Source organism: Aulostomus chinensis, chromosome 1 (assembly GCF_037954235.1).
Source record: "Aulostomus chinensis isolate RoL2024-O1b breed Wild chromosome 1, RoL_Achi_v1.0, whole genome shotgun sequence".
Taxonomy (NCBI): Eukaryota; Metazoa; Chordata; class Actinopteri; order Syngnathiformes; family Aulostomidae; genus Aulostomus; species Aulostomus chinensis.
The window spans coordinates 52,029,009-52,047,504 of record NC_141320.1 but is presented as its reverse complement, the minus strand read 5'-3'; the positions used below and the strand labels follow the sequence as shown (position 1 = coordinate 52,047,504).

General features: G+C 38.4%; 1 non-coding gene across 1 annotated transcript; it reads right to left on the bottom strand.

Moving 5' to 3' along the window:
- Positions 1–845: 845 nt before the first annotated feature.
- Positions 846–917, bottom strand: trnae-cuc (transfer RNA glutamic acid (anticodon CUC)). Its single transcript has one exon. It is a non-coding gene; the product is annotated as a tRNA-Glu (tRNA).
- Between the last annotated feature and the right edge of the window lie 17,579 nt (positions 918–18,496).

Below are 18,496 nucleotides of genomic sequence, written 5' to 3'. Positions count from 1 at the left end.
TTAAAGTCCACCATGCTTTTGATTGGCTCTGATTCTCTGTGGCAAAATCCAACAAGAGGCTCCAAAAATGTCCTGAATGTCACAAGAATGCACAGGACAAGATGTTAGTTTCCTTCATGTCTGCAGTTCCTCCACTGGAAAGTAAAGTCAATGCTGCTCCTCTGCTGAAACCTGGGATCGGACCAGGGACCTTTAGATCTTCAGTCTAAGGCTCTCCCAACTGAGCTGGTTCAGTTCTGAGTGAGGGCCCTGCTTCTCTCATTTATAATCTCTTCCACTCTCACTAGAACTTAGAGAGGATTGGAGCTTCTGAAGTCCTGACACAAATCACACCAGGGACTCTGAACCACACAGTGAAGGAGTTGGTCATCAAGGTCGATGGCAGCTTATTAAGTTCTAGCTTTTATCAAATATAAGAAATGTAAATGAATTCAACATTGATTGCATTTCCCTCCTTTCTTTGGTGCCCTCAGACTTTCTGAGAATTGTAGGAGGAACTGCTCTCTGCTCTGTGTTTGTTCTGCTCAATGGAGGAAGGAACCGAGGACCGAAGCTCTTAAGTTTTCCAGTTCCTACATCAGTGAATGGACTTTCTGTGCTGAGGAGGAACCAAAGCTACTAAGGAGGATTACAGAGTTTGTCCTTGCTGGAGTCAGTGACTTAATAGAGTCTAACAAAGGGTTGAACCTGAATGAGACAGTCACCCTTCAACATGGGGCCATGGCAGAGTGAACCAAGGACACTACAATGGGGGTGAGAGTGGAGCCATGATGGATTCACAGTTCATCACCTCCACCATCATGTGGACCACCTGATCACCTTTCCCTCAACCTCTAAATAACTCATTCCCTGACCGGGAATTGAACCCGGGCCACGGCGGTGAGAGCGCCAAATCCTAGCCACTAGACCATCAGGGACCACACTGAGCTCTCCAACAACAGAGACTATACACAATGACTCAAGAACACAGGACTCTGTGGTCTCAGCTTGAGATGCAGAGGGTCCACCAAGACCACCAGACACCTCAGCCACCTGAAGACAGTCCACCCCAGGATCAGCTTCTATGACTCAGTGGTCCAGAACCATGATGAAGCCTGATCATGAATGTGAGCAAAGCTCTTGGAACAGGCCTGCTGCCACCACAACTAAGATCCTGCAGGTCACTAGAAACTCCAGTGTCCAGCTGACAAGTGGACGTTCCTCTGATCTGTGGTGGTGCTGAGTTTAGCAAACATCTCCAACAAGAAGATGAAGGAGGCCATCAACTCCTCCAAGCTCAACATCTATACTGGCTTTACTGGGAGATCAGGAGGTCAAAGCAGATCTTCCCCCTCCACCTCAGATGGTTTCTACTCACAGAGATGAGGGACCAGTTCAAACCAGCTCCCTGGAGCTCCCTTAAGCCATTGTCCCCCTCAGCTAACATCCGGATCTGGACCTGCACCGGTGCTGACTTGTGTCTTGAGTCCCCAGAGTTTGTTGAACCAGAGAAGCTTCAACTGGTGGCGGTCGTACAACCAAGCGTGAAGGTGAGCCTGCATTGTCTGATCTGGAGCTAACAGGAATTAGCAAGTTAGCAACTGTTCTAGAGTTGCTGCTGAGTTGAATTTGAATTTATTTGTTAAAAGGTTCCAGTTTCTATGAGGTCAGGGAAGATTGGTGTGGATCCAAAGGTCCCTGGTTGGATTCCCACCTCTCACAGAGGACCTGATGCTTCACGTGAGCTGTGGGATTGGTCTTTACTGCTGAGACAGAAAGAATCCTCCCACATTGGCTTCTTTTAACTGTCAACATTGGTTTGGCTCATTGGAACATTTTCAAACCCTCGTTGCTCAGATTTTACATGAATTTGATCATGACTTCAGACAAATGTTCTGTTTATTAATTAAATAATCACTTGAGTTATGAATTTAGTGAGTCAACCAGACTTGGTCAAAGATAAAAGTTAGTCTGGTTATTATTCAGTTTCCAGTCAGTAGGGACACACACACACACACACAGCCTGTCTTCAGTATAAAATGGTCTGTCACGTTCTCTCACGTTGGAAGATTTCTCTGACTCCCTTGTGAATAAAGAGATTCTTCATCTGCCACCTGAGTCTTGATCCACTGATTCCTCTGATCCACCTCTTTCTGCTCCAACAAGGCTGACATGGATCAGGTGGGTCCATGTTTTTTGCTAATTGCTAATGAACACAAAATGATGCTAAAAGTAATGTAGTGATAGTTGCTAATAAACTCAGTGATGCTTACAGTAATGTAGTAAGTGTTTCGAACAATTTCAAATGATGCTGAACGTCATGTAGTAAGAGTTGCTAATGAACTCAATTCAAAGCTACAGTGATGTCGTGAGAATTGCTCAACAACTCAAAATGATGCTAACAGTAATGTAGTGATAGTTGCTAAAAAACTCAAAGTGATGCTGACAGTAATGTAGTAAAAGTTGCTACTACCCTCAAAATATTGCTACAGTGATGTTGTAAGAATTGCTAATGAACTCAAAATGATGCGAACAGTAATGTAGTGATAGTTGCTAATGATCTCAAAGTGATGCTGACAGTCATGTAGTGAGAGTTGCTTCGAACCTCAAAATAATGCGACAGTGATGTTGGAAGAATTGCTAATGATCTCAAAATGTTGCGACAGTGATGGAGTAAGAATTGCTAATGAACTCAAAATGATGCTAACAGTAATGTAGTGATAGTTGCGAATCAAGTCAGTGATGCTTACAGTAATGTAGTAAGTGTTTCGAATAACCTCTAAGTGATGCTGACAGTCATGTAGTAAGAGTTGCTAAAAACCTTAAAATAATGCAACAATAATGTAGTAAGAGTTGCTACGAACCTCAAAATAATGTGACAGTGATGTCAGAAGAATTGCTAATGATCTCAAAATGATGCGACAGTGATTTAGTAAGAATTGCTAATGAACTCAAAATGATGCTAACAGTAATGGAGTGAACGTTTCGAATAACCTCAAAGTGATGCTGACAGTCTTGTAGTAAGAGTTGTTACGAACCTCAAAATAATGCGACAGTGATGTCGGAAGAATTGCTAATGATCTCAAAATGATGCGACAGTGATGTCGTAAGAATTGCTCATGAACTCAAACTGATGCGAACAGTAATGGAGTGAACGTTTCGAATAATCTCAAAGTGGTGCTGACAGTCTTGTACTAAGAGTTGCTACGAACCTCAAAATAATGCGACAGTGATGTCGGAAGAATTGCCAAAGATCTCAAAATGATGCGACAGTGAGTTCAGAAGAATTGGTAATGATCTCAAAATGATGCTAACAGTAATGGACTGAACATTTCGAATAACCTCAAAGTCATGCTGACAGTCATGTACTAAGAATTGCTACGAATCTCAAAATAATGCGACAGTAATGTAGTAAAAGTTGCTACGAACCTCAAAATATTGCGACAGTGATGTCGGAAGAATTGCTAATGAACTCAAGATGATGCTAACAGTAATGGAGTGAAACTTTCGAATAACCTCAAAGTGATGCTGACAGTCATGTAGTAAGTGTTGCTACGAACCTCAAAATAATGCGACAGTCATGTAGTAAAAGTTGCTACGAACATCAAAATATTGCGACAGTGATGTCGGAAGAATTGCTAATGAACTCAATATGATGCTAACAGTAATGTAGTGATAGTTGCTAAGAAACTCAGTGATGCTTACAGTAATGTAGTAAGAGTTTCGAATAACCTCAAAGTGATGCTGACAGTCATTTAGTAAGAGTTGCTAATGAACTCAATTTAATGCTACAGTGATGTCGTGAGAATTGCTCAACAACTCAAAATGATGCTATAAGTAATGTAGTGATAGTTGCTAATAAACTCAAAGTGATGCTGACAGTCATGTAGTAAGAGTTGCTACGAACCTTAAAATAATGCAACAGTAATGTAGTAAGAGTTGCTACGAACCTCAAAATAATGCGACAGTGATGTCAGAAGAATTGCTAAAGATCTCAAAATGATGCGACAGTGATGTAGTAAGAATTGCTAATCAAGTCAGTAATGCTTACAGTAATGTAGTAAGAGTTGCTACGAACCTCAAAATAATGCGACAGTGATGTCAGAAGAATTGCAAAAGATGTCAAAATGATGCGACAGTGATGTAGTAAGAATTGCTAATGAACTCAAAATGATGCTAATAGTAATGGAGTGAAAGTTTCCAATAACCTCAAAGTGATGCTGACAGTGATGTAGTAAGAGTTGCTACGAACCTCAAAATAATGCGACAGTAATGTAGTAAAAGTTGCTACGAACCTCAAAATATTGCGACAGTGATGTCGGAAGAATTGCTAATGAACTCAAAATGATGCTAACAGTAATGTAGTGATAGTTGCTAATCAAGTCAGTGATGCTTACAGTAATGTAGTAAGTGTTTCGAATAACCTCAAAGTGATGCTGACAGTCATGTAGTAAGAGTTGCTACGAACCTCAAAATAATGCGACAGTGATGTCAGAAGAATTGCTAAAGATCTCAAAATGATGCGACAGTGATGTAGTAAGAATTGCTCATCAAGTCAGTAATGCTTACAGTAATGTAGTAAGAGTTGCTACGAACCTTAAAATAATGCAACAATAATGTAGTAAGACTTTCTACGAACCTCAAAATAATGTGAAAGTGATGTCAGAAGAATTGCTAATGATCTCAAAATGATGCGACAGTGATTAAGTAAGAATTGCTCATGAACTCAAAATGATGCTAACAGTAATGGAGTGAACGTTTCGAATAACCTCAAAGTGATGCTGACAGTCTTGTAGTAAGAGTTGCTACGAACCTCAAAATAATGCGACAGTGATGTCGGAAGAATTGCTAATGAACTTAAAATGATGCTAACAGTATTGTAGTGATAGTTGCTAATCAACTCAGTGAGGCTTACAGTAATGTAGTAAGTGTTTTGCATAACCTCAAAGTGATGGTGACAGTCATTAGGAAGAGTTGCTACGAACCTCAAAATAATGCGACAGTGATGTCAGAAGAATTGCGAAAGATCTCAAAATGATGCGACAGTGAATTAGTAAGAATTGTCATGAACTCAAAATGATGCTAACAGTAATGGAGTGAACGTTTCGAATAACCTCAAAGTGATGCTGACAGTCATGTACTAAGAGTTGCTTCGAACCTCAAAATAATGCGACAGTAATGTAGTAAAAGTTGCTACGAACCTCAAAATATTGCGACAGTGATGTCGGAAGAATTGCTAATGAACTCAAGATGATGCTAACAGTAATGTAGTGATAGTTGCTAAGAAACACAGTGATGCTTACAGTAATGTAGGAAGAGTTTCGAACAACCTGAAAGTGATGCTGACAGTCATTTAGTAAGAGTTGCTAATGAACTCAATTCAATGCTACAGTGATGTCGTGAGAATTGCTGATGAACTCAAAATGATGCTAACAGTAATGTAGTGATAGTTGCTATAAAAATCAAAGTGATGCTGACGGTAATGTAGTAAGAGTTGCTACGAACCTTAAAATAATGCAACAAAAATGTAGTAAGAGTTGCTACGAACCTTAAAATAATGCAACAATAATGTAGTAAGAGTTGCTACGAACCTCAAAATAATGTGACAGTGATGTCGGAAGAATTGCTAATGAACTCAAGATGATGCTAACAGTAATGGAGTGAAACTTTCGAATAACCTCAAAGTGATGCTGACAGTCATGTACTAAGAGTTGCTACGAACCTCAAAATAATGCGACAGTGATGTCGGAAGAATTGCTAATGAACTCAAAATGATGCTAACAGTAATGTAGTGATAGTTGCTAATCAAGTCAGTGATGCTTACAGTAATGTAGAAAGTGTTTCGAATAACCTCAAAGTGATGCTGACAGTCATGTAGTAAGAGTTGCTACGAACCTCAAAATAATGCGACAGTAATGTAGTAAAAGTTGCGACGAACCTCAAAATATTGCGACAGTGATATCAGAAGAATTGCAAATGAACTCAAAATGATGCTAACAGTAATGTAGTGATAGTTGCTAATCAAGTCAGTGATGCTTAAAGTAATGTAGTAAGTGTTTCGAATAACCTCAAAGTGATGCTGACAGTCATGTAGTAAGAGTTGCTACGAACCTCAAAATAATGCGACAGTGATGTCAGAAGAATTGCTAAAGATCTTAAAATGATGCGACAGTGATTTAGTAAGAATTGCTCATGAACTCAAAATGATGCTTACAGTAATGGAGTGAATGTTTCGAATAACCTCAAAATGATGCTGACAGTCTTGTACTAAGAGTTGCTACGAACCTCAAAATAATGCGACAGTGATGTCGGAAGAATTGCTAATGAACTCAAGATGATGCTAACAGTAATGTAGTGATAGTTGCTAAGAAACTCAGTGATGCTTACAGTAATGTAGTAAGAGTTTCGAACAACCTCAAAGTAATGCTGACAGTCATTTAGTAAGAGTTGCGAATGAACTCAATTTAATGCTACAGTGATGTCGTGAGAATTGCTCATAAACTCAAAATGATGCTAACAGTAATGTAGTGATAGTTGCTAATAAACTCAAAGTGATGCTGACAGTAATGTAGTAAGAGTTGCTACGAACCACAAAACATTGCGACAGTGATGTCGGAAGAATTGCTAATGAACTCAAAATGATGCTAACAGTAATGTAGTGATAGTTGCTAATCAAGTCAGTGATGCTTACAGTAATTTAGTAAGAGTTGCTACGAACCTCAAAATAATGCGACAGTAATGTAGTAAAAGTTGCTACGAACCTCAAAATATTGCGACAGTGATGTCGGAAGAAATGCAAATGAACTCAAAATGATGCTAACAGTAATGTAGTGATAGTTGCTAATCAACTCAGTGATGCTTACAGTAATGTAGTAAGAGTTTCGAACAACCTCAAAGTGATGCTGACAGTCATTTAGTAAGAGTTGCTAATAAACTCAGTTCAATGCTACAGTGATGTCGTGAGAATTGCTCAACAACTCAAAATGATGCTAACAGTAATGTAGTGATAGTTGCTAATAAACTCAAAGTGATGCTGACAGTAATGTAGTAAGAGTTGCTAGGAACCTTAAAATAATGCAACAATAATGTAGTAAGAATTACTACGAACCTCAAAATAATGTGACAGTGATGTCAGAAGAATTGCTAATGATCTCAAAATGATGCGACAGTGATGTAGTAAGAATGGCTAATGAACTCAAAATGATGCTAACAGTAATGGAGTGAAAGTTTCCAATAACCTCAAAATGATGCTTACAGTCATGTAGTAAGAGTTGCTACGAACCTCAAAATAATGCGACAGTAATGTAGTAAAAGTTGCTACGAACCTCAAAATATTGCGACAGTGATTTCGGAAGAATTGCTAATGAACTCAAAATGATGCTAACAGTAATGGAGTGAAACTTTCGAATAACCTCAAAGTGATGCTGACAGTCATGTAGTAAGTGTTGCTACAAACCTCAAAATAATGCGAAAGTAATGTCATAAAAGTTGCTACGAACCTCAAAATATTGTGACAGTGATGTCGGAAGAATCGCTAATGAACTCAAGATGATGCTAACAGTAATGTAGTGAAAGTTGCTAAGAAACTCAGTGATGCTTACAGTAATGTAGTAAGAGTTTCGAACAACCTCAAAGTGATGCTGACAGTAATTTAGTAAGAGTTGCTCATGAACTCAATTTAATGCTACAGTGATGTCGTGAGAATTGCTCAACAACTCAAAATGATGCTAACAGTAATGTAGTGATAGTTGCTAATAAACTCAAAGTGATGCTGACAGTAATGTAGTAAGAGTTGCTACGAACCTTAAAATAATGCAACAATAATGTAGTAAGAGTTGCTACGAACCTCAAAATATTGCGACAGTGATGTCGGAAGAATTGCTAATGAACTCAAGATGATGCTAACAGTAATGTAGTGATAGTTGCTAAGAAACTCAGTAATGCTTACAGTAATGTAGTAAGAGTTTCGAACAACCTCAAAGTGATGCTGACAGTCATGTAGTAAGAGTTGCTAATGAACTCAATTTAGTGCTACAGTGATGTCGTGAGAATTGCTCAACAACTCAAAATGATGCTAACAGTAATGTAGTGATAGCTGCTAATAAACTCAAAGTGATGCTGACAGTAATGTAGTAAGAGTTGCTACGAACCTTAAAGTAATGCAACAATAATGTAGTAAGAGTTGCTACGAACCTCAAAATATTGCGACAGTGATGTCGGAAGAATTGCTAATGATCTAAAAATGATGCGACAGTGATGAAGTAAGAATTGCTAATGAACTCAAAATGATGCTAACAGTAATGGAGTGAAACTTTCGAATAACCTCAAAGTGATGCTGACAGTAATGTAGTAAGAGTTGCTACGAACCTTAAAATAATGCAAAAATAATGTAGCAAGAGTTGCTTCGAACCTCAAAATAATGTGACAGTGATGTCAGAAGAATTGCTAATGATCTCAAAATGATGCGACAGTGATGTAGTAAGAATTGCTAATGAACTCAAAATGATGCTAACAGTAATGGAGTGAAACTTTCGAATAACCTCAAAGTGATGCTTACAGTCATGTAGTAAGTGTTGCTACGAACCTCAAAATAATGCGACAGTAATGTAGTAAAAGTTGCTACGAACCTCAAAATATTGCGACAGTGATGTCGGAAGAATTGCTAATGAACTTAAAATCATGCTAACAGTAATGTAGTGGTAGTTGCTAATCAACTCAGTGATGATTACAGTAATGTAGTAAGAGTTTCGAACAACCTCAAAGTGATGCTGACAGTCATGTAGTAAGAGTTGCTAATGAACTCAATTTAGTGCTACAGTGATGTCGTGAGAATTGCTCAACAACTCAAAATGATGCTAACAGTAATGTAGTGATAGCTGCTAATAAACTCAAAGTGATGCTGACAGTAATGTAGTAAGAGTTGCTACGAACCTTAAAGTAATGCAACAATAATGTAGTAAGAGTTGCTACGAACCTCAAAATATTGCGACAGTGATGTCGGAAGAATTGCTAATGATCTAAAAATGATGCGACAGTGATGAAGTAAGAATTGCTAATGAACTCAAAATGATGCTAACAGTAATGGAGTGAAACTTTCGAATAACCTCAAAGTGATGCTGACAGTAATGTAGTAAGAGTTGCTACGAACCTTAAAATAATGCAAAAATAATGTAGCAAGAGTTGCTTCGAACCTCAAAATAATGTGACAGTGATGTCAGAAGAATTGCTAATGATCTCAAAATGATGCGACAGTGATGTAGTAAGAATTGCTAATGAACTCAAAATGATGCTAACAGTAATGGAGTGAAACTTTCGAATAACCTCAAAGTGATGCTTACAGTCATGTAGTAAGTGTTGCTACGAACCTCAAAATAATGCGACAGTAATGTAGTAAAAGTTGCTACGAACCTCAAAATATTGCGACAGTGATGTCGGAAGAATTGCTAATGAACTTAAAATCATGCTAACAGTAATGTAGTGGTAGTTGCTAATCAACTCAGTGATGATTACAGTAATGTAGTAAGTGTTTCGAACAACCTCAAAGTGATGTTGACAGTCATGTACTAAGAGTTGCTAAGAATCTCAAAATAATGCGACAGTAATGTAGTAAAAGTTTCTACGTACCTCAAAATATTGCGACAGTGATGTCGGAAGAATTGCTAATGAACTCAAGATGATGCTAACAGTAATGTAGTGATACTTGGTAAGAAACTCTGTGATGCTTACAGTAATGTAAGAGTTTCGAACAACCTCAAAGTGATGCTGACGTTCATTTAGTAAGAGTTGCTAATGAACTCAATTTAATGCTACAGTGATGTCGTGAGAATTGCTCAAAAACTCAAAATGATGCTAACAGTAATGTAGTGATAGTTGCTAATAAATTCAAAGTGATGCTGACAGTAATGTAGTAAGAGTTGCTACGAACCTTAAAATAATGCAACAATAATGTAGGAAGAGCTGCAACGAACCTCAAAATATTGCGACAGTGATGTCGGGAGACTTGCTAATGAACTTAAAATGATGCTAACAGTAATGGAGTGAAACTTTCGAATAACCTCAAAGTGATGCTTACAGTCATGTAGTAAATGTTGCTACGACCTTCAAAATAATGCGACAGTAATGTAGCAAAAATTGCTACGAACCTCAAAATATTGCGACAGTGATGTCGGAAGAATTGCTAATGAACTCAAAATGATGCTTACAGTAATGTAGTGATAGTTGCTAATCAACTCAGTTATGCTTACAGTAATGTAGTAAGTGTTTCGAATAACCTCAAAGTGATGCTGAAAGTCATGTACTAACAGTTGCTACGAACCTCAAAATAATGCGACAGTAATGTAGTAAAAGTTGCTACGAACCTCAAAATATTGCGACAGTGATGTCTGAAGGATTGCAAATGAACTCAAGATGATGCTAACAGTAATGTAGTGATAGTTGCTAAGAAACTCAGTGATGCTTACAGTAATGTAGTAAGAGTTGCTACGAACCTTAAAATAATGCAACAATAATGTAGTAAGAGTTGCTACGAACCTCAAAATAATGTGACAGTGATGTCAGAAGAATTGCTAATGAACTCAAAATGATGCTAACAGTAATGGAGTGATAGTTCCTCATCAATTCAGTGATGCTTCCAGTAATGTAGTAAGTGTTTCGAATAACCTCAAAGTGATGCTGACAGTCATGGAGTAATAGTTGCTACGGACCTCAATATAATGCAACAGTAATGTAGTGAAAGTCGCTACGAACCTCAAAATATTGCGACAGTGATGTCGGAAGAATTGCTAATGAACTTAAAATGATGCTAACAGTAATGTAGTGATAGTTGCTAATCAACTCAGTAATGCTTACAGTAATGTAGTAAGTGTTTCGAATAACCTCAAAGTGATGCTGACAGTCATGTAGGAAGAGTTGCGAATAAACTCAGTTCAATGCTACAGTGATGTCGTGAGAATTGCTCAACAACTCAAAATGATGCTAACAGTAATGTAGTGATAGCTGCTAATAAACTCAAAGTGATGCTGACAGTAATGTAGTAAGAGTTGCTACGAACCTTAAAGTAATGCAACAATAATGTAGTAAGAGTTGCTACGAACCTCAAAATATTGTGACAGTGATGTCGGAAGAATTGCTAATGATCTAAAAATGATGCGACAGTGATGTAGTAAGAATTGCTAATGAACTCAAAATGATGCTAACAGTAATGGAGTGAAACTTTCGAATAACCTCAAAGTGATGCTGACAGTAATGTAGTAAGAGTTGCTACGAACCTTAAAATAATGCAAAAATAATGTAGCAAGAGTTGCTTCGAACCTCAAAATAATGTGACAGTGATGTCAGAAGAATTGCTAATGTTCTCAAAATGATGCGACAGTGATGTAGTAAGAATTGCTAATGAACTCAAAATGATGCTAACAGTAATGGAGTGAAACTTTCGAATAACCTCAAAGTGATGCTTACAGTCATGTAGTAAGTGTTGCTACGAACCTCAAAATAATGCGACAGTAATGAAGTAAAAGTTGCTACGAACCTCAAAATATTGCGACAGTGATGTCGGAAGAATTGCTAATGAACTTAAAATCATGCTAACAGTAATGTAGTGGTAGTTGCAAATAAACTCAAAGTGATGCTGACAGTAATGTAGTAAGAGTTGCTACGAACCTTAAAGTAATGCAACAATAATGTAGTAAGAGTTGCTACGAACCTCAAAATATTGTGACAGTGATGTCGGAAGAATTGCTATTGATCTAAAAATGATGCGACAGTGATGTAGTAAGAATTGCTAATGAACTCAAAATGATGCTAACAGTAATGGAGTGAAACTTTCGAATAACCTCAAAGTGATGCTGACAGTAATGTAGTAAGAGTTGCTACGAACCTTAAAATAATGCAAAAATAATGTAGCAAGAGTTGCTTCGAACCTCAAAATAATGTGACAGTGATGTCAGAAGAATTGCTAATGATCTCAAAATGATGCGACAGTGATGTAGTAAGAATTGCTAATGAACTCAAAATGATGCTAACAGTAATGGAGTGAAACTTTCGAATAACCTCAAAGTGATGCTTACAGTCATGTAGTAAGTGTTGCTACGAACCTCAAAATAATGCGACAGTAATGTAGTAAAAGTTGCTACGAACCTCAAAATATTGCGACAGTGATGTCGGAAGAATTGCTAATGAACTTAAAATCATGCTAACAGTAATGTAGTGGTAGTTGCTAATCAACTCAGTGATGATTACAGTAATGTAGTAAGTGTTTCGAACAACCTCAAAGTGATGTTGACAGTCATGTACTAAGAGTTGCTAAGAATCTCAAAATAATGCGACAGTAATGTAGTAAAAGTTTCTACGTACCTCAAAATATTGCGACAGTGATGTCGGAAGAATTGCTAATGAACTCAAGATGATGCTAACAGTAATGTAGTGATACTTGGTAAGAAACTCTGTGATGCTTACAGCAATGTAAGAGTTTCGAACAACCTCAAAGTGATGCTGACAGTAATTAAGAAAGAGTTGCTAATGAACTCAATTCAATGCTACAGTGATGTCGTGAGAATTGCTCAACAACTCAAAATGATGCTAACAGTAATGTAGTGATAGTTGCTAATAAATTCAAAGTGATGCTGACAGTAATGTAGTAAGAGTTGCTACGAACCTTAAAATAATGCAACAATAATTTAGGAAGAGCTGCAACGAACCTCAAAATATTGCGACAGTGATGTCGGGAGACTTGCTAATGAACTTAAAATGATGCTAACAGTAATGGAGTGAAACTTTCGAACAACCTCAAAGTGATGCTGACAGTAATTAAGAAAGAGTTGCTAATGAACTCAATTCAATGCTACAGTGATGTCGTGAGAATTGCTCAACAACTCAAAATGATGCTAACAGTAATGTAGTGATAGTTGCTAATAAATTCAAAGTGATGCTGACAGTAATGTAGTAAGAGTTGCTACGAACCTTAAAATAATGCAACAATAATGTCGTAAGAGTTGCGACGAACCTCAAAATAATGTGACAGTGATGTCATAAGAATTGCTAATGAACTCAAGATGATGCGACAGTGATTTAGTAAGAATTGCTAATGAACTCAAAATGATGCTAACAGTAATGGAGTGAACGTTTCGAATAACCTCAAAGTGATGCTGACAGTCATGGACTAAGAGTTGCTACGAACCTGAAAATAATGCGACAGTAATGTAGTAAAAGTTGCGACGCACATCAAAATGATGCGACAGTGATGTCGTGAGAATTGCTCATAAACTCAAAATGATGCTAACAGTAATGTAGTGATAGTTGCTAAAAAACTCAAAGTGATGCTGACAGTAATGTAGTAAGAGTTGCTACGAACCTTAAAATAATGCAAAAATAATGTAGTAAGAGTTGCTACGAACCTCAAAATAATGTGACAGTGATGTCAGAAGAATTGCTAATGATCTCAAAATGATGCGACAGTGATTTAGTAAGAATTGCTAATGAACTCAAGATGATGCTAACAGTAATGTAGTGATAGTTGCTAAGAAACTCAGTGATGCTTACAGTAATGTAGTAAGTGTTTCGAATAACCTCAAAGTGATGGTGACAGTCATTAGGAAGAGTTGCTACGAACCTCAAAATAATACGACAGTGATGTCAGAAGAATTGCTAAAGATCTCAAAATGATGCGACAGTGATGTCAGAAGAATTGGTAATGATCTCAAAATGATGCTAACAGTAATGGAGTGAACGTTTCCAATAACCTCAAACTGATGCTGACAGTCATGTACTAAGAGTTGCTACGAATCTCAAAATAATGCGACAGTAATGTAGTAAAAGTTGCTACGAACCTCAAAATATTGCGACAGTGATGTCGGAAGAATTGCTAATGAACTCAAGATTATGCTAACAGTAATGGAGTGAAACTTTCGAATAACCTCAAAGTGATGCTGACAGTCATGTAGTAAGTGTTGCTACGAACCTCAAAATAATGCGACAGTAATGTAGTAAGAGTTGCCACGAACCTCAAAATATTGCGTCAGTGATGTCGGAAGAATTGCTAATGAACTCAAGATGATGCGACAGTGATTTAGTAAGAATTGCTCATGAACTCAAAAAGATGCTAACAGTAATGGAGTGAACGTTTCGAATAACCTCAAAGTGATGCTGACAGTCTTGTACTAAGAGTTGCTACGAACCTCAAAATATTGCGACAGTGATATCGGAAGAATTGCTAATGAACTTAAATTGATGCTAACAGTTATGTAGTTTTAGTTGCTAATCAACTCAGTGATGCTTACAGTAATGTAGTAAGTGTTTCGAATAACCTCAAAGTGATGCTGACAGTCATGTAGTAAGAGTTGCTACGAACCTCAAAATAATGTGACAGTGATGTCGGAAGAATTGCGAAAGATCTCAAAATGATGCGACAGTGATGTCAGAAGAATTGGTAATGATCTCAAAATGATGCTAACAGTAATGGAGTGAACGTTTCCAATAACCTCAAACTGATGCTGACAGTCATGTACTAAGAGTTGCTACGAATCTCAAAATATTGCGACAGTGATGTCGGAAGAATTGCTAATGAACTCAAGATTATGCTAACAGTAATGGAGTGAAACTTTCAAATAACCTCAAAGTGATGCTGACAGTCATGTAGTAAGTGTTGCTACGAACCTCAAAATAATGTGACAGTAATGTAGTAAAAGTTGCTATGAACCTCAAAATATTGCGACAGTGATGTCGGAAGAATTGCTAATGAACTCAAGATGATGCTAACAGTAATGTAGTGATAGTTGCTAAGAAACTCAGTGATGCTTACAGTAATGTAATAAGAGTTTCGAACAACCTCAAAGTGATGCTGACAGTCATTTAGTAAGAGTTGCTACGAACCTCAAAATAATACGACAGTGATGTCAGAAGAATTGCTAAAGATCTCAAAATGATGCGACAGTGATTTAGTAAGAATTGCTCATGAACTCAAAATGATGCTAACAGTAATGGAGTGAACGTTTCGAATAACCTCAAAGTGATGCTGACAGTCTTGTACTAAGAGTTGCTACGAACCTCAAAATATTGCGAAAGTGATGTCGGAAGAATTGCTAATGAACTTAAAATGATGCTAACAGTTATGTAGTTTTAGTTGCTAATCAAGTCAGTGATGCTTACAGTAATGTAGTTAGTGTTTCGAATAACCTCAAAGTGATGCTGACAGTCTTGTACTAAGAGTTGCTACGAACCTCAAAATATTGCGAAAGTGATGTCGGAAGAATTGCTAATGAACTTAAAATGATGCTAACAGTTATGTAGTTTTAGTTGCTAATCAAGTCAGTGATGCTTACAGTAATGTAGTTAGTGTTTCGAATAACCTCAAAGTGATGCTGACAGTCATGTAGTAAGAGTTGCTACGAACCTCAAAATAATGTGACAGTGATGTCGGAAGAATTGCTTAAGATCTCAAAATGATGCGACAGTGATGTCGTGAGAATTGCTCATAAACTCAAAATGATGCTAACAGTAATGTAGTGATAGTTGCTAAAAAACTCAAAGTGATGCTGACAGTAATGTAGTAAGAGTTGCTACGAACCTTAAAATAATGCAAAAATAATGTAGTAAGAGTTGCAACGAACCTCAAAATAATTGACAGTAATGTCAGAAGAATTGCTAATGATCTCAAAATGATGCGACAGTGATTTAGTAAGAATTGCTAATGAACTCAAAATGATGCTAACAGTAATGGAGTGAAACTTTCGAATAACCTCAGAGTGATGCTGACAGTCATGTAGTAAGTGTTGCTACGAACCTCAAAATATTGCGACAGTGATGTCGGAAGAATTGCTAATGAACTCAAGATGATGCGAACAGTAATGTAGTGATAGTTGCTAAGAAACTCAGTGATGCTTACAGTAATGTAGTAAGAGTTTCGAACAACCTCAAAGTGATGCTGACAGTCATTTAGTAAGAGTTGCTAATGAACTCAATTCAATGCTACAGTGATGTCGTGAGAATTGCTCATAAACTCAAAATTATGCTAACAGTAATGTAGTGATAGTTGCTAATAAACTCAAAGTGATGCTGACAGTAATGTAGTAAGAGTTGCTATGAACCTTAAAATAATGCAACAATAATGTAGTAAGAGTTGCTACGAACCTTAAAATAATGCAACAATAATGTAGTAAGAGTTACTACGAACCTCAAAATAATGTGACAGTGATGTCAGAAGAATTGCTAATGATCTCAAAATGATGCGACAGTGATTTAGTAAGAATTGCTAATGAACTCAAAATGATGCTAACAGTAATGGAGTGATAGTTGCTAATCAACTCAGTGATGCTTACAGTAATGTAGTAAGTGTTTCGAATAACCTCAAAGTGATGCTGACAGTCATGTAGAAAGAGTTGCTACGAATCTCAAAATAATACGACAGTGATGTCAGAAGAATTGCTAAAGATCTCAAAATGATGCGACAGTGATTTAGTAAGAATTGCTCATGAACTCAAAATGATGCTAACAGTAATGGAGTGAACGTTTCGAATAACCTCAAAGTGATGCTGACAGTCTTGTACTAAGAGTTGCTACGAACCTCAAAATAATGTGACAGTGATGTCGGAAGAATTGCTAAAGATCTCAAAATGATGCGACAGTGATGTCAGAAGAATTGGTAATGATCTCAAAATGATGCTGACAGTCATGTAGTAAGAGTTGAAACTAGAACAACAAACTGTCCTCTCATGGTTGGACAGGTTGGTTTGGTCCGTCCTCTCACTCATCATTAAAAGCCCTTATTACTCATCATTCATCCAATCTGACACTCACGTCTGCAGTGGGGAATCCCCAGCAACCCGCGGCCCACATGGAGCAGTCTCGGCCAATCACGTGGGGCCTGCAGCGGCACCGACCAGCAAATGACTCGCAGGTGTCACTCTCAGCTCCAACCTCATGGCAGGCACAAGGCAGGGCGCCGTTGTTGAAGAGAGCCCAAAGAGACACAGCTGAGCTGAGACAGAATGGAGACGAAGGACAGGAGGGACGACAGAGAAAAAGGAAACGTTAGCGAGACATTTTAGGAAAATTAGTTTAGTGGGGAAAAGGTTATTAGCCAAACTTGCTAAATGGAAGGACAACAAAAAACAAAGATCTTCAAAAGAAAATTAGCACAAAGTGAAACCCTGCAAGAGAAAGTAAATCAAGAACTAAATATTCTTGAGGCTCAGGTCTTTAGTTCCAATGCTTGTAAATGACATCTGAATGCATTCACAACCCAAATCTGAGCAGACAGAAGCGTCCCAGTCAGGCACAGTTTAGTTCCTCTAGAACATTCAGGGATACAGAACAGGGACCAACTCAGGCTGAGAGACACCGACTTGACATGAAAGCTGTTGAGGCCACAGTTGCTGATGAAGTGGTCAGATTTCTCCAGTGGTTCTTGGTTCAGGGAGCTGGAGCTGGAGCTGCTCTCAGGCACCACCAGGACGTGATCCTGGAGAGACAGAAGGAAGAAGTCCAGGCCTGACAGAGGAGAAGGAGGCACAGAGTAGAAACAGCAGATACGTGTCGGGAGAGGGAGAGGGTATCAGTCCAGCAGAGGAGCAGGAAACCTACCACCACAGGGCTCTGCCTGCAGGAACCTGCAGGTGAGGAGGACCTGGTGGTCCGGCACATCCACAATGATCTGGTTTTCAGACACCAGCACATTTCGGCAGCCGTAAGCGTGGGGACAGAAGGAGGCGTTGGCGTGGCCTGAAAGACACAAACAACCATCTCCATTTTAATGTTTCTCAAACAGCCGGAGCAGGAAAGCTAAGATGAATCAAAGATCCTCCACCCTGCCAGATCCGACCCTGGTAATGTAGACCTGCACAGGGTGGGTGGGGTGGAGCGGCTGGTGGTGGTGGAGGATGAAGACGTATCTGCCCAAAGCCTGGACACGGTGGAGTCCACCGCAGCGTTCTGAGTAGAAGGATGAGAGCGATGTTCAATGCTACATGTTTTCTTTCCTGAACCGCCGATGTTTCCAATCACGAATCTCAGTCATGAGATTTGAACCTCATGAAGGAGTTCAAAAGTGTCAAACTGGGCCGGTCTCCATTTTATGAGTCCAGAGACCGTGGATAAAACTACAAGTCCCTGGTTCAGATTTGACTCGTCTGAATCCAAACACAGCAGCGTTCTTCCACCATGCCAGATGAGTTGATCATGATAACAAGATATCTTCATGCTACTACAACACACAAACTCATCACAAGAAAAGACTTCATGGTGGAACAACAAATCTCCTCCCAATGGGAAAAACATTGAGTTGAACAATCAACTTTTCCATGATGACATGGAGAGCTTGGCAGCAGCAGCAGGCTTCCATTGGGGGCTGATATGCCAGCTCCACTTAGCCTTCTTTGGAATGGTTTCACCTGGAGTGATGCTGTCATTGAGACCTTTTATCTGGAACAACACCACCTGCATGGAGACTGAGGACTTCAACAGATGCAGATGTTGACCCAGAATAAATCTAAATATTCCAGATGTGTTAAATCAATCCAGCAGCAGT